The 14,853-nt window shown below is 41.7% G+C and overlaps 1 protein-coding gene across 3 annotated transcripts in view; it reads left to right on the top strand.

The window, feature by feature from the left end:
* Positions 1-14,853, top strand: part of HEG1 (heart development protein with EGF like domains 1) — an 82,619-nt gene that overhangs the window by 21,609 nt on the left and 46,157 nt on the right. The window lies entirely within an intron of this gene.

Raw genomic sequence — 14,853 nt, 5'->3', positions numbered from 1 at the left:
TTCAGTCAGGGATATTCAAAAAGCCGCTGGATAACACAACAAAAGATTGTGATTTACAAACAGAGGTGGAAAAAAAATTATGGAGGAAAAAATCATTGGTTATATCAATTGTAATTGAAGTTCCTGGTGCAATACCAAAAGTATTCACTAAATATTTAGAAATGTTAAATTGCCCGGATTCAGCATTACTAATTTTTGCAAAAAAAACCTTCCCTACTTGGAACGACGCACATTTTGTGGTGGTACCTTCATGACTCTTAGATCCTTGGACAAGACACAAATCATTGGAGTCAACCTCCAGTTTGTGATACAGTACTCATTTGTGTGACAATAATAGCAATAAATTAAATTTATAAGATTGCTTAACTCTATGAAGACTTGGGGGAGGCAGTGCCCAATAAAAATACCAATAAAATACAGATGATGCAAATGGGAAATCTCAAATATCCAGAAAACAAGCACACTATCAATTCCTTCTAGTCTATATAAACCCAGGCCCCGGGGAATGAATCTGTGGCCAAATGAATCTGTGGTGTGTGTGAGAAAGAGCATTGTTCAAAGGGCAAGGGGCTTTGACAGAGAAAGTGTACTTTCTAGGTCCTAGCAAATGGTACTGCTTAATAGAGGCGAACATCCACATTCTACCAACTGTATCTTTGAGCAGAAACTATGGAAAATAACCAGGGCCTATAATAATATACCTGTCATATAGCAGCTCTTTATTAATTTTGAAGACATGTCTCAAAGGTGCTTTTTCAAAAGGCAACTGGTCTTTCTTTGCTTTTATTTGAAGACATTTTGCTTCTCATCCAAGAAGCGTCTTCGGTTCATCAGGGAACTGAGGAAGATTCTTGGATGAGAAGCTAAACATCTTCAAGGAAAAACAAAGAAAGTCCAGTTGCCTTTTGAAAAAGCACCTTTGGGACAACCATGATCTGGATGACTGAGAATCTCCATAGACGTTTTAATACATGTTGCTAAGCTGATTAAGGAGCTGTTCTCTTTTCCTTTCTGCAGTGATCAATATTTAGTTGATCCCTCTCATGGCTCGTGACTTGTGTGAGCCCATCTAGCTTTTGGGTCTCTTGCATTGCTGGTTTTACTAGCATAGAAGACAATATGGACCACAAGGAACGGCCTTCCTAGGAAAGTCATATCACACTATAGATCAGTGGTTCTCAACCTGTGGGTCGGGACCCCATTTGGGGTCAAATGACCATTTCATGGGGGTCGCCAAACAACACAGTCTGCCATTTTTTCCTCCTTTTCCTTAGCTGTGCCACTCCCTTTTATTCTATTGGCTTTTGAAAGCCAATAGAATAGACTCTCTTGAATAGAGTCTAATTCTATTGGCTTTCAAAAGCCAATAGGAATTGTCCAGGCTGTCTCTGCCCTGCTGAGCCCGCCAAAAGTCCCATTTTGCTAACGGTGCTGCACCAGTTGAGTAGTCCTCGACTTAACGACCGGTTAAGTAGTCCTCAACTTACGACGCGGCATTAAAAAGGTTGAGAACCACTGCTATAGATGGATGTCATTCAGGGAGTACATTAAAAAACTGCAGCTATCCTTAACCCAAGTGATGCAGTGTTGCAACACAAAAATGCATACCTGCAACTTTGTGCCTTTAGTTCAGAAGACCATGATCAAGGAAGTTGCTCTGGTGACAGTTACCATGATTTATGAAAATGGTAGCAGGCATGTGGCTATTTGAGTGCCTGTTAGCTTGCACATGATCCAGTGCAAGATCCAAGGGTGAGACTGAGGGGATTTTTTCAATGGAAGTAGTTAGGTATTATTTTATTGGGTTGATCCCTTTGAAGAATTGTTCACCATCTAATGTTCCTACCCCCCCCCCAGATGTCCAACTAATTACATTTGGGGGATTTCAAGCCCATTACCTTGAGCTTATCTTAACTTTTTGCTTTAATTCTAGATTGGCAACTACTACAAAATAACTATGCTGTGGTTGTAAGTGTGCAAGCCAGCTATATGACCAGAGACCACATTGGGCAGCTTATATGCAAATAAAAACACTTGCATGTAGCCTATCCATCCTCTTCTAATTGTGTCTTGCCCAGCTGATCAGGTTACCCATTTGGCAAAGAAAAGGGTTAATTCTATGTCCTGGTTTCTAATGAATACAATGGATTATTAGCCACATGTTAACAATCCCATAGAATTGCTTTTCTGCTCTGAAGGTTTGTTTTTTTTCCTCCTTCTCAGAGCTGCTCTTTTCAGGGAAAGAACAAGGAAGGAAATTGAAACAGTCCAGATTTAGGACTGAAGTTTTTGTTCGGATAAACTCCCTTGGCTCCCAAACAGCCTCCACCCATAATCATTACATCCGCAGCAGTGTTTGAAAAACACAGCCCAGAGACGCTTCCCTAGTAGCTGATAAAGGAGCAGGCTGAATATGCCCTCACCGTGAGGCAGGATAGGCTGTGAGCCTTTTTTGTTATTCTTCTTTCTCAGCCTCAATCTTACTCCTAAAGACTTCCTGAACAGACTCAGGAATGAGAGAGTTGAGATTTCCCTCTAGGACTGGGTCTCAGGAGGCTGAGCACTGGGGTTGATTTTCCAGATTGCAAACACTCTGGGCAGCATCAGGTTTTAATTGTTTTTTCTCATGAGATTCCCCCCCCCCCCACAGATTGGAGCAAAGCTTTTCATCTAACCAGATTTATTTTAGTGACACGAAGAACCCATAAAATGTTCGTTCTAAAAAGGATGCCATTTATCTGTTTACTGAGAAAGCATTTATTTTATTTATTAAATTTGTGTGCTGCCCGTCTCGATGCGAGGCTTACAACATTTAAAAGTATCCTTGATCCAGAGGTGCAGGGAACAGTTTTACGGCATCGCAGCAACTGCATTAAACCCGACACACCCTTTATTTTTTTCAGAATCTAGAAGGGCAGAGAAGTCTGTGCAATGGGGTAGGAAAGTGACTTCTTCAAGCCCTCCTCCCTTCCCTGCTTTTCCCTCCAGCAGCCTCCTCTGGGGAGAGCACTTAAATGGTATTTGCATTGATCGCATGGGGCTGAGAAGGTAGGAGGGGGCAGAGGAAATGCCTGTAAATAATAGCTAAATTTGATAATGTCGCTAGGCTTCCTGGTTTTATTTTTGGTCATGGTACAGATTTTATTTAAGACTAACAAGAACTCTGCTACTGTTCTATTGTAATTCATGTTCCTCTGAGAGAGAAACCGTGGGATAGAAATGAAATGGATTTTTAAAAAGGGAAAGAACAACTGCAACAGCCCTCAATATGTTCAGATAGAGACTAGAAAGCCATCTATCTTGCCTGGAACGCTTTCATTTGGATTCTTGCAGTAAAAAAAATGCCAGCTTCAGCAGGCAAATAGCTCTTTACAATTCAGTGATTCATTGACAGGTTGAGTAATGTGCCTTCTCATCACTTAAAGTTCTAGAGGTTGAGTAATGTGCCTTCTCATCACTTAAAGTTCTAGAGGTATCTTCCTGTTGGAAATGAGGTGTCAGTGTTTCTTAATTTTTATCTAGTATGGCAGTTCTTTCTATATATATTTTTAAGGCCTAAGAGTTTGAGGCTCACCTGTAAGCCTTGCTTTTTTCATGTTGCAGGTCATGAAGCAGTTGCCAGTCTAAATATATATTACATATTAAAAATTAAATATGTATCTTTTGACTATAAAATATGAAGAGGCTCTTGGATTTGTACAATTTCTGAGTTTCTTGAGGGCTATAAATATAATTCGAGCTTGTGTGGATCCCATATGTGGATCCGGATGATAGAACATGCCATTCTCATGGCTTCTATCACACAACTAGATGTTGTCTCAATGGCAAACATAACACACATCTGAGATATAAAATACACCCCACACAACTTTTTTTGCTTCTTACATTCTGTTTTGTGATCAAATAGTGGGCATCTGTGTGTTAATTTAAGTGAGAAAGTGGCTACATAAGAGGATTCAGATAAATCCGTTCATATTTAAAGGTAAGTCATCACATAGGCCTTCTTTGTTCTCAGTATCAAGACACCCACCAACTATGTCCCAACTAATACCATTCAGTAGAAATGTGCAATTGTCTTCCACTGATACTAACGTGCAAAAATAGAGAGCACATAAGGAAAATTGGTTCAAGTCTTCCTCTTCTATGGAAATGATCATATATTCATGAACGGTTCTTCTGAAGCCCTCGGTTAACTACACTTCTCTCCTGTGCAGATTTTCTCAGCGTTCCTTATCTTCTAGGAATATATTCTGATTTCATGTATTTTTTGGGCAAAGCTAAGCTTGTGAAAATGCTTATTCCAGCTCGGGTTGTTTTATTTACTTCATATTCATTTGATCTCTTAAGATGTAGTTTTAAAATATCGTTAACGCATCTTGAACTTTCAAGATGCAATGGAGCAAAAATCTAGATAAGCAAATAATCCTACCAAATATTTAATCAGCGGTGCTCACCAACCAAAAAATTGTGTACTCCTTGCGGTAATGTAACTCTGTAAAATAATACGTGGGTTGGAGGTTGTTGCTTTGTTCCTTGACCATATAATTCTGCCTTTTGGCCAAATGAGCTGCTTCATGCAAAAATGTATAATGGTATCATAACAATTTTGCTTTTATTTTTTCTAGAATGGAAAGTAGTTATGAAAGGACAAGGATGTGGAAAGGTTTCTTTCTCTTTCACCAGGCACAAGTCTTCCTACACATTTTTTCAGAACTTTTTTTCTCGACACCTTTTTTGGATGGAACCTTGTAGGGTAGGCAAGGCAGGTTGTATGACGTGTGTGAGTTTTGGCACCTTTTTATTTTTTTAAAAAAAGCACTGCCTTTTTTTTCCACCCTTAAACTCATAAGGAACCTTGCTCAATTTGGTTTCTATGTTGTCCTTAAGTGCTTAACTGAGAAGTTCATTTTTAAAGGACAGGTGCTGAAGACAAACTTTGAAGATTGTGACATACTTTACAGATGTAGTTATTTGTTTTAGCTAAAATTGCATGAGTTGTTTTTCCTAATTCCTTGTTCCATAATGAATTCCATATTTTATTCTAATAAAAAACTATTTCATGTTTAGGTCTTGGAAACAAATATTTTTAAAAAGATAATATTTTTAACAGTAATAGAAACACATTATGTAACACATTTATTATTTGTCTTAGAAAAGTCTAAGGCAACTCAGCAGTGTACATGAGCAAGAAAAAAACAAACAAACCAGAGAATCTCAGCAATTTTGTTATATATCAGAAAGCAACATGAAGAAACTTTGCAGTAGGAGTGATATGTAAATATAAGGTGACCAACTTTTTTACAATGAAAAGGAGGACACAAATAAATTGAAGAAAAAATATCGTAAATAAAAGAAACATTTTATTCATGCAACAATAATACAGACAACTTGCATGTGCAAAGTTTGCCAGCCGGGTGTTTTGGCGCGCTCAGCAGCAATTCCTATTGGCTTTCGAAAGCCAATAGCGCGAGTAGCACAGCTCATGCAAAAGTTGAAAAAAAAACCATCAAAAAAAGATGCTGGAACGTTGTTCTGAGAGTTCTATGAGAAAAAAAAAGCCCTGCAGATTAGTCTTCAAATATCAAAAAGGATGACACGTAGGAGGACACTTTTCGAGGGAGGACAGAACTTACAAAAGGAGGACTGTCCTCCCTAAAGGAGGACGGTTGGTCACCTTAGTAAATAGGAGTACTAAATAAAAATAAAAATAAGAAAGTATTTTATGATTTCCACAAAAGACAGACAGGTGATCCACAGAGGACAGAAAGGAGTTTGAAAATAATGCTACTAGGTTTGCAAAACTAAAGAGCAGTTTACTCATAAAACTAAAACATGCTTAAGCCTTGGGGTTTCTACAATAAAATACTTGCATCTATTTGGTTAAAGAAAAATGTAAGCCACCTTTTTTTAAAAAAAGGGGGTTGAACGTTCTTCAAATATTTGTGATGTTTCTATTTAACAACTGCTGCATTCCATTGCCTCCATTCAGTAATCCCACTCTGGGAAGTGTTGCTTATTAAAATTAATTTGAGCTTTTCTAGCAGATTAACGAGGAACAGGATCCGAAGTGTGAGTCTATTTATTTCTCTATGAGTGTTAAGTACGGGGTCAGGCTTGAACAGATTTTTATAGCTGACCTTTCTGAAATAATGTTGAAGAATTCCCATGTCCTGATTTAGAATTAAGCCTCATGTCATGAGTGGTTTTTTCTGCTCTTGGAGAGAGATCTTTTTTTGGTGGATATCTACTTTACTAGCATGCCAGCAGAGGAGAAGAAATGTTGTTTTGCAGAGTTGGTGGCATGTTCAGGAAAGGGCTTGGAAGCCCACAGAGTGGCAATTTCTTCTTCTTTGTCTTTAAATAATCCCTATGTTTTATTTTTAAAATATTGACGTACAAAAAAAAAGTAGGAAAAAGCAAGATAAAGCAAAACAAATAACTCCTACTGCACTGACATTTTTAAAAGCATAGAAAAAAAGAGAAAAGAAATTGCATTCTAGTGATATATCCTCCCTTTCATTTGTATTCCTAACCACTAGCCACAGTTTAAACATTTAAACTTTGCATCGAACAGTAATTGTTGTTGGTTTCTATTTAAATCCTAAAGTCCATATTACAGATGTCTAAATATGCTGGGCTCTGTGATAATTGTATACAACGGGAGCCCTTCCTGCTTGAAATTGGTTAAACTTCTAGAATACGTACTTTCAATTTTGCCACCGCAGCACATTCTCCAGTTTCAGCCTCCCAATCTGATATGGTGGGCCTAGTACCGCTTTTCCAATCAAAATGACAATATCAGGGAGGAAATGTAATCTGTGAGTTGAGCATCTCTGAATTAAGGCTAAAATCTCCCAGCACTAACCTGAGTATAAGCATTGTTGAACTCATGTGGAATTCGCTTTTGCAAAATGCAAAATAATTGGCCCGCATTGAATCTTGCAACTCTCCCATTGGTTTAGCTCAGTGGTTCTCAACCTTTTTAATGCCGCGACCCCCAACCAGTTGTAAGTCGAGGACTACTCAACTGGTCGTAAGTCGAGGACTACTCAACTGGTGCAGCACCGTTTGCAGAATGGGACTTTTGGCGGGCTCAGCAGGGCAGAGACAACTTGGACAATTCCTATCGGCTTTTGAAAGCCAATAGAATTAGACTCTATTCAAGAGAGTCTATTCTATTGGCTTTCAAAAGACAGTAGAATAAAAGGGAGTAGCACAGCTAAAGAAAAGGGGGGAAAAATGGCAGACTGCATTGTTTGGCGACCCCCGTGAAATGGTCGTTCGACCCCAAATGGGGTCCCGACCCACAGGTTGAGAACCACTGGTTTAGCTATACACATGAAAGTCAGTATTACCAAGATAAAGAAAGCTAATTCTTGTGGGTGAAAATGAAGTGGTATAGATTGCAGTTCTTATGCTTGGAAAATGAGAGATGCATATAAACCATGTGTAAGGACCCACCCTACTTTGCATCTTAAGAAGACAGAACTCTTGGAATAATTCTTCCAACAGGAATCCTTTATTAAGAGAAAATGGTTGCAGGCATGCTAGACAGGACTTGGGGTTCAAGCTCTCCCATTCAAGGTTTTAAGGGGTTCCCCAGTAGTCCCACCCAATCAACCCCCCTTCCAGTGATAGTTTCAAGTATCACAATTCCATCCCCTTTCTTCTTCCGTCTGGATGGAGACTTCAGATAACTACATGAAAGGCAATTACTCTTCTTTGATATGTTAAAGCTTAGAGGCCACAATAAACACACATTCAGTCCTTTGAAGTGTGCTGAAGGAAGTGAGGGCCATAAAGCCCCTTTGCTCTCCCCCTTTTCTCCCTCTTATGGCAGAATCCAGAGAAGGCAGAATTGGGAGTTTCTATGTTTGATAATTAAAGATGAAATATAATTGGATTCTGACATCCGGCCCCTCTTAACAATAAGAGAGATCCACCTGAAAGAAAACACAAGTAAAAAATTTAGTTAGGCTTGTTAGGATACTCTGTGTGAAACTTCTTCAATAGCTTCGGGGCTCTGACGTGACGTTTATGGACCCACTCATTTTGTGAGGCAGGGAGGTGTTTCCAGGCAACTAGGTACTGAGTTGTTCCACGATATCTCCTAGAGTCAAGGATCTCTTTTATTTCGAAGTGTTGTTCCCCCTCCACCATGATTGGAGGTGGTGGGGGGGGGATTTTTGGCCGTAGAGGTGACTGATGCTCTCTTTTCAGCAAGCTGCAATGAAAAATTGGGTGTATTTGCCTGAGGTTTTTGGGTAATTCTAATTCTACTGTTACTGGATTTATGATCCTTTTAATTGGAAAAGGTCCTATATATTTTGGTCCAAGTTTTTTACAGGGCTGTAGGGACTTTAGGTATTTTGTAGATAAGTACACCATTTCTCCTATAATGAATGGTGTAGGCTCAACCCTTTTTTTATCGGCTTGTGCTTTGTATGCCCGCCTAGCTTCATCTAGTGATTTTCTGACTATTGGCCAGGTGTTTTGTAGGTTTTCCATCCATTCTTTCAGTGAAGGGATCGTTGGTTCTTTTGGGGTTAACTCTGGCATAGGGTTGAAACTTTGGCCGTTGGCTATTTGAAAAGGAGTGTAGCCTGTGCTGGAGTGGACTGCATTATTGTAGGCAACTTCTGCAAAAGGAAGTAAGTCCGTCCAATCACTCTGTTGGAAATTTAAAAAACATCTCAAATATTGCTCAAGTACCGACTGGCAGCGTTCCGCTTGTCCATCTCCTTGAGGGTGGTGGCTAGATGTCAATCCCTGAGTGGTCCCTAAGAGGGATAAAAATTCCTTCCAAAATGCAGACGTAAATTGCACTCCCCTATCAGAGATGATGCGTTGGGGTGCCCCGTGCAATCTGTAAATGTGCTGGATGAAAAGTTTTGCTAAGGCCTTTGCAGTGGGAATTTTTTGGCAAGGGATAAAGTGCACCTGTTTGGAAAATAGGTCCGTGACTGTCCAGATAACAGTATTCCCATTGCTTTCAGGCAATTCCACTATAAAATCCATGGCTATTTCCCTCCAGGGGGCTGAGGGACTTGCCACTGGTTGTAACAGCCCTGGCGATTTCCCTTGCAACCTCTTTGCTGATGCACAGGTTGGGCAGCTGGCAACATAACTTTCTATGTCCTTTTTTATTGATGGCCACCAAAATTGCCGTTTAATTAAGTGTAAAGTTTTTACAAATCCAAAATGCCCTGCTGATTTTGTGTCATGGCAAAGTTGCATGAAAGTTAGTCTTTGAGTTGTTGGTATATATAACTTTTCCCCTACCCAAGGCAATCCGTCTCTCATTGTGCACACATGTTTGTTTTTCTGGAACCAATCATCTGTTTCCAAACTTTTTCTGAATTCAATCCCAGTTTGGCTGTCCAGTTGTGGTTTTATTTTGGCTTGGGTTCTTGTGGTTACTGGCGCTGCCAGTTGTGACTCTGCCATTATTGGTCTAGAGTCTGTGGTTCGTGCGCTGTTATATTGGGGCATGCGAGATAGTGCATCTGCCAGGAAGTTCTTTCTTCCTGGTAAATGTTTGAGCTTAAATTGGAATTGGTGAAAATGCTGGGACCAGCGGGCTTGTTTGGGATTGAGTTTCCTGGAAGTTTTCAGGGCTTCTAAATTTTTGTGATCAGTCCATACCTGGAAGGGGATTTTGTTGCCTTCCAGGAACTGTCGCCACGTGAGTAATGCCCAACGTATCCCATAAGCCTCCTTCTCCCATACGGGCCAGCGCTGTTCTGTTTCCGTGAGTTTCTTAGATGTATATGCACAGGGTTGCAATACTGCATCATCATTTTCTTGTAATAGCACAGCCCCCACTGCCACATCACTTGCATCTGCCTGTATTATGAAGGGTTTGTCCATGTCTGGGTGCCTTAGTACTGGTTCGGCAGAAAAAAGTCTCTTTAGTCTCTCAAACGCTGCTTGGCACTCCATTGTCCATTTTAGTGGCTGGCTAGGTTTTACTGAGGGTGTTCCCTTCGTTTTTAGTAAGTTAGTGAGGGGCAAGGCTATCTGTGAAAATGAGGGGATGAATTGGCGGTAAAAATTTGCAAAGCCCAGGAAACTTTGTAGTTGCTTTCTTGTGCGGGGTGGTGCCCATTCTAATACTGCTCTGACCTTCTCTGGGTCCATTTCAATGCCCTGTGGGGATATGCGATAGCCTAGGTAGTCTATCCTTTCCTGGTGGAATTCGCATTTTGAGAGTTTGGCATATAGGTGAGCGGCTCGCAGCTTCTTTAAAACCGCTCTGACAAGTTTGACGTGTTCTTCTTTTGTTTCGGTAAAGATAAGAATGTCGTCCAAGTAAACAAGGACCCCCTTAAACAGGTGCTCCCTTAGAACGTCATTGATTAATTGCATAAAGACTGCAGGGCCCCCTTGTAATCCAAATGGCAAGACTTTGAATTGATAGCACCCCATGGGGCAGTTAAATGCAGTCTTCCATTCGTCCCCTTCCTTGATTCTCACTCGATAGTAAGCTTCCCTTAAGTCTAGTTTAGAAAAAATTTTCCCTTTCGATAGGTGTGACAGCATGTCTTTCATGAGGGGCAGCGGGTATAGGTTGCTTTCACTGATTGTATTCAGGGCCCTATAATCCACGCATAAACGTAAAGAGCCATCCTTCTTCTCTCTAAAAAGGACCGGGGCAGCCACTTTAGGCTTGGCTGGCTCAATGAAACCTCTCTCCAGGTTTTTTTTTATAAATCTTTCCATTTCCTCCTTCTCCTTTGGGCTCATGGAGTATAATCTGGGCTTCGGGAGTTTTGCCCCAGGCTTGAATTCAATGGTACAGTCTGTGGGTCGGTGGGGGGGAAGCTCATTCGCCCTCTCCTCACTGAAGACTTCAGCAAGGTCCCTATATTCCTCTGGTATTTCTGTTAATCTTTTTTCCTCTCCTATGGATGCTTTTTCTATTCTTGATTCTGGTAGCCTCCCTTGGGGTTTTAAGTCCATAGGGTCCCCCTTCGGGAATTTGATTTCTGTCGTCCTCCAATTTACCCAGGGGTTCCATTTTTTCAACCATTCCATCCCTAGAATCATTGGGCATTCCATACCTGGGGTCACCACAAACGTTAAGTCCTCTTCATGGTTGCCCAGGGAGAGATGTATTGGCAAAGTGGCTAGGGTAGCTGGCACCCCCCCTGCTATGGATCCATCTAGCTGGCCAAATGAGATTGGTTGTTCCAGTCTCCTGGATGGGATGCCCAGATTCCCCACTAGTGTTGGGCTAATGAGGCAGCGGGTACAGCCAGAGTCTATTAAGGCTTTCACCTTCACAGCTTCGGGCATGGGGGGGATTAATATAGTCACTGTTTTGAAGATGGGTGTGATGCATCCACTTACCAGGGGTTCGCCCTCCGAGCTGTCATCTGAGGCATCCACCGGCCCTGTGGTGTAGGCTGGAGTCCTTTCCCCTTGGTGAGCAGAGGTGGGGGTTTCTGCAATTTCCATCATTCTCATGGCCGTTTCTTTTGGCTTAGCTGAATACTTTCCGGGTTTGTTGATTGGGGATCTGTCTGGGTTGTGCTGGGGGGCCTTTGAGCGGCATTCTACAGCTCGATGCCCTTCTCTTCCGCACTTGAAACATCTCATTTGCTTCTTGGCTGTATCCGATGATTTCACCGGTTGGTGTGTCAGCTCAGGCGGGGGGCGGCTCCATTGTTTTCCTCGGCGGTGCCTCTTCAATATGTCGATCTCTGCTTCCTCTGCCAAGACGTACCATTCCTCAAGTCGATGTGGGTCCCCTCGGGGCAGGCAAGCATCATATAGATCATAGTTTAGTCCGTCTTTGAAATGGCCAAGGAGGATGTCTTCTGGCCAATTCAGTTTGCTGGCAATGGCCCGGAATTCTTGTGTATACTCAGCCACTGGGCGTTTGCCCTGCCTCATCGTTGTTATTCTTTCACGGGCTTTGCGATCAGCCAGGGGGTCTTCAAATCGTCTTCTCAAAGAGGACATGAAACGGTTGAAGTTACTGAGTTCTGGGGCATTGGAGTCATGCAAGTTCACTACCCAATCCGCAGCTGGTCCATCCAGGGCAGATTGCACGATCCGGATGCGGGCTTTGTCGCTGGGAATATCCTGCCCATATTCCTCCATGTAGCTGAGGACTTGGGTTAGGAAAAATCCCAAGCGTGTTGGCTCCCCTTTGAATTTTACTTCCAACGGTGGACGTCTTGGAATGGATCGGTGCCTCTGTTGTGGGTGGTAGTGCCTTCCGTCCAGATTGCCATCTGTGGTCCGGTAGGGGGTGGGAGCTCCTGGATCAGTAGATGTCCCTGGGGTTGCAGGTTCCACGTCCCCTCGGTGTCTCTCCCTTTGCGGCTCCAGGAACTGGGGCAGCCGTAGGGTTCAGTATTCTCCTCTCCTAGGGAGCTGAGAGTTCTCTTCATCAGGTCAATAGCTTTCTCTAGGATCCAGTCTGAGTACGGTGCCCAGCTTTCTCCCTCTTCACTTGCGTGCAGGGATTTCTCCATCTCCTGCTTCCATTCTGGTTGCTTGGTCCCCCGTCTCAGGGTCACCTTTCTTGATTCCTTTCCCCACTCACTTTTCTTTCCAACGCCCATCGACCAGCGAGGCTTGTGGTCCTGTGTCTCCACCACTTCTTCTCCTGAGGAATCTGGCCTCTCGGATCCCAACATCTGGCAAGGTTCCAACTGGGTCAGCGGCTCTCTTTCCAGGGAGTTTTCCCCCTCTCTTGCTCCATTGTCTGACATGGTAAATTTTTGCAAAATCCCCCGGCAAGGGTCTTCCTTCCAGGTGGATTAATTTTGCAAGTCCTGTCTAATGTAAGGACCCACCCTACTTTGCATCTTAAGAAGACAGAACTCTTGGAATAATTCTTCCAACAGGAATCCTTTATTAAGAGAAAATGGTTGCAGGCATGCTAGACAGGACTTGGGGTTCAAGCTCTCCCATTCAAGGTTTTAAGGGGTTCCCCAGTAGTCCCACCCAATCAACCCCCCTTCCAGTGATAGTTTCAAGTATCACAATTCCATCCCCTTTCTTCTTCCGTCTGGATGGAGACTTCAGATAACTACATGAAAGGCAATTACTCTTCTTTGATATGTTAACGCTTAGAGGCCACAATAAACACACATTCAGTCCTTTGAAGTGTGCTGAAGGAAGTGAGGGCCATAAAGCCCCTTTGCTCTCCCCCTTTTCTCCCTCTTATGGCAGAATCCAGAGAAGGCAGAATTGGGAGTTTCTATGTTTGATAATTAAAGATGAAATCTAATTGGATTCTGACACCATGTATATATAAATCTGAAATAAATTTGCAAACCAAATTGGACTTTGCAACAAAATACTGTCCTATTGAATGCTTCTGCTCTGGATTCTTGTCAATCAGCCATGTCCCTTTTTAAGGATGCTCCATTTCATATCCTTTTTTTAAAACATTCCCTACCATTCTTTCACAACAGTTAGTCAGCATTAGGTGGCTATTGAGCATGTACTGTCTTCACTGGGTGGTGGTGGTGGTGATGGTAATTGGGACTTCCTTTCTGTTGGCACCTTCTACCCCAGGTTGTTTTTATACTTCTGAAAATGGGGACTTCCTCAGCCACCTTTACCCTTCTCTTTTTTTGTGAAATGTAATATTTTACATTACAAAATGATAGACACATAGATTTGCTGTTATATATAATATCATTAGCATTTTGGAGTCTTACCAAAATATTGAAGTCAAGGCAGTTTTCCATATGGATAACTTTTAATACTTAGTATTGCCAAAGCATGTCCATCCCTGGTTACTACCCTCAAGTGCTCTTTAACCACCTTTTATATGGATAGAAAAAATATTTAAAGGTTAAATTAGGATGTGTGTTGTGTATGTGTCATTAGAAAACCAAGATAAATTCCAAAGTCCTGTAATTAATGACTATTAGGGTTCTCATAGAATGAGGTAGATACAAAAACAAAGAGTCTGGTGAGGTTGGGGTATTTGGGTTTAAAAAAAAACAGATGCTGGTATGTTATGAAAAAACAACTTAATTAAAGCCCATTGTATTCTGCTTGTTTAATCCTATGGATGTTCTGAAATGAGAAATATGAAACAAACAGGAACTTACAATCATTTATATTGTTCATATAATCTGGTTTAAAGGGCTTAGTAGGTCAGCCAGCAATCAGCTGCAGAAGAACCAGAAGATGGAGAAAAACGGGGTAATAAGAAGGGGGTTGAGCATAATCAAAGTCAGGATTTAGGAGATCATAGTGACAGGACCAGATCGGGAAAAGAAAGTCCATGAATGTCAGTCTGCTATCTAAGTCAGCTGCAGAAACTGTTTCCAGGAATGGGAGACTTTTGTAGCCTGATCTTCAGTTTTAAGGCAGGGAAGGCATAAGATGGGACTTACTGTAGTAGGTCCTATACCACTAACACGCATATGACCAACATGGATCTCACTTTTTACCATTCATGAGCATATATGCAAACTATTATCCATATTTAGCCCTATATACACAGGCATACACCCGAACATATATATCAATCAGAATAGAGCTGGAAAGGATCTTGGAGTCTAATCCCCTGCTCAAGCAGGAGATCCTATACCATTTCTGACAAGTGACTGTCTATAACCTCTTCTTAAAAACCTCCAGTGATGGAGCGCCCACAATTTCTGAAGGCAAGCTGTTCCACTGGTTAATTGTCCTCACTGTTAGGAAGTTTCTCCTTAATTCCAGGTTGCTTCTCTCCTTGAGTAGTTTCCATCCATCCTTGATTAGTTTCCATCCAGGTTTTTCCACCAAACTTCCTTTTATATTAGAATTCAAATGCAAATGTGCTCTATATCTACCCTCCATCAGTAAACATACACTTGCTTGGAGTCATTAGATTTC

The sequence above is a fragment of the Crotalus tigris genome, unplaced genomic scaffold, assembly GCF_016545835.1.
Source record: "Crotalus tigris isolate CLP2741 ecotype Arizona unplaced genomic scaffold, ASM1654583v1 scf7180000024282.1769268, whole genome shotgun sequence".
In the NCBI taxonomy this organism is placed as follows: domain Eukaryota; kingdom Metazoa; phylum Chordata; class Lepidosauria; order Squamata; family Viperidae; genus Crotalus; species Crotalus tigris.
This window is presented reverse-complemented; position numbering and strand designations above follow the sequence as displayed.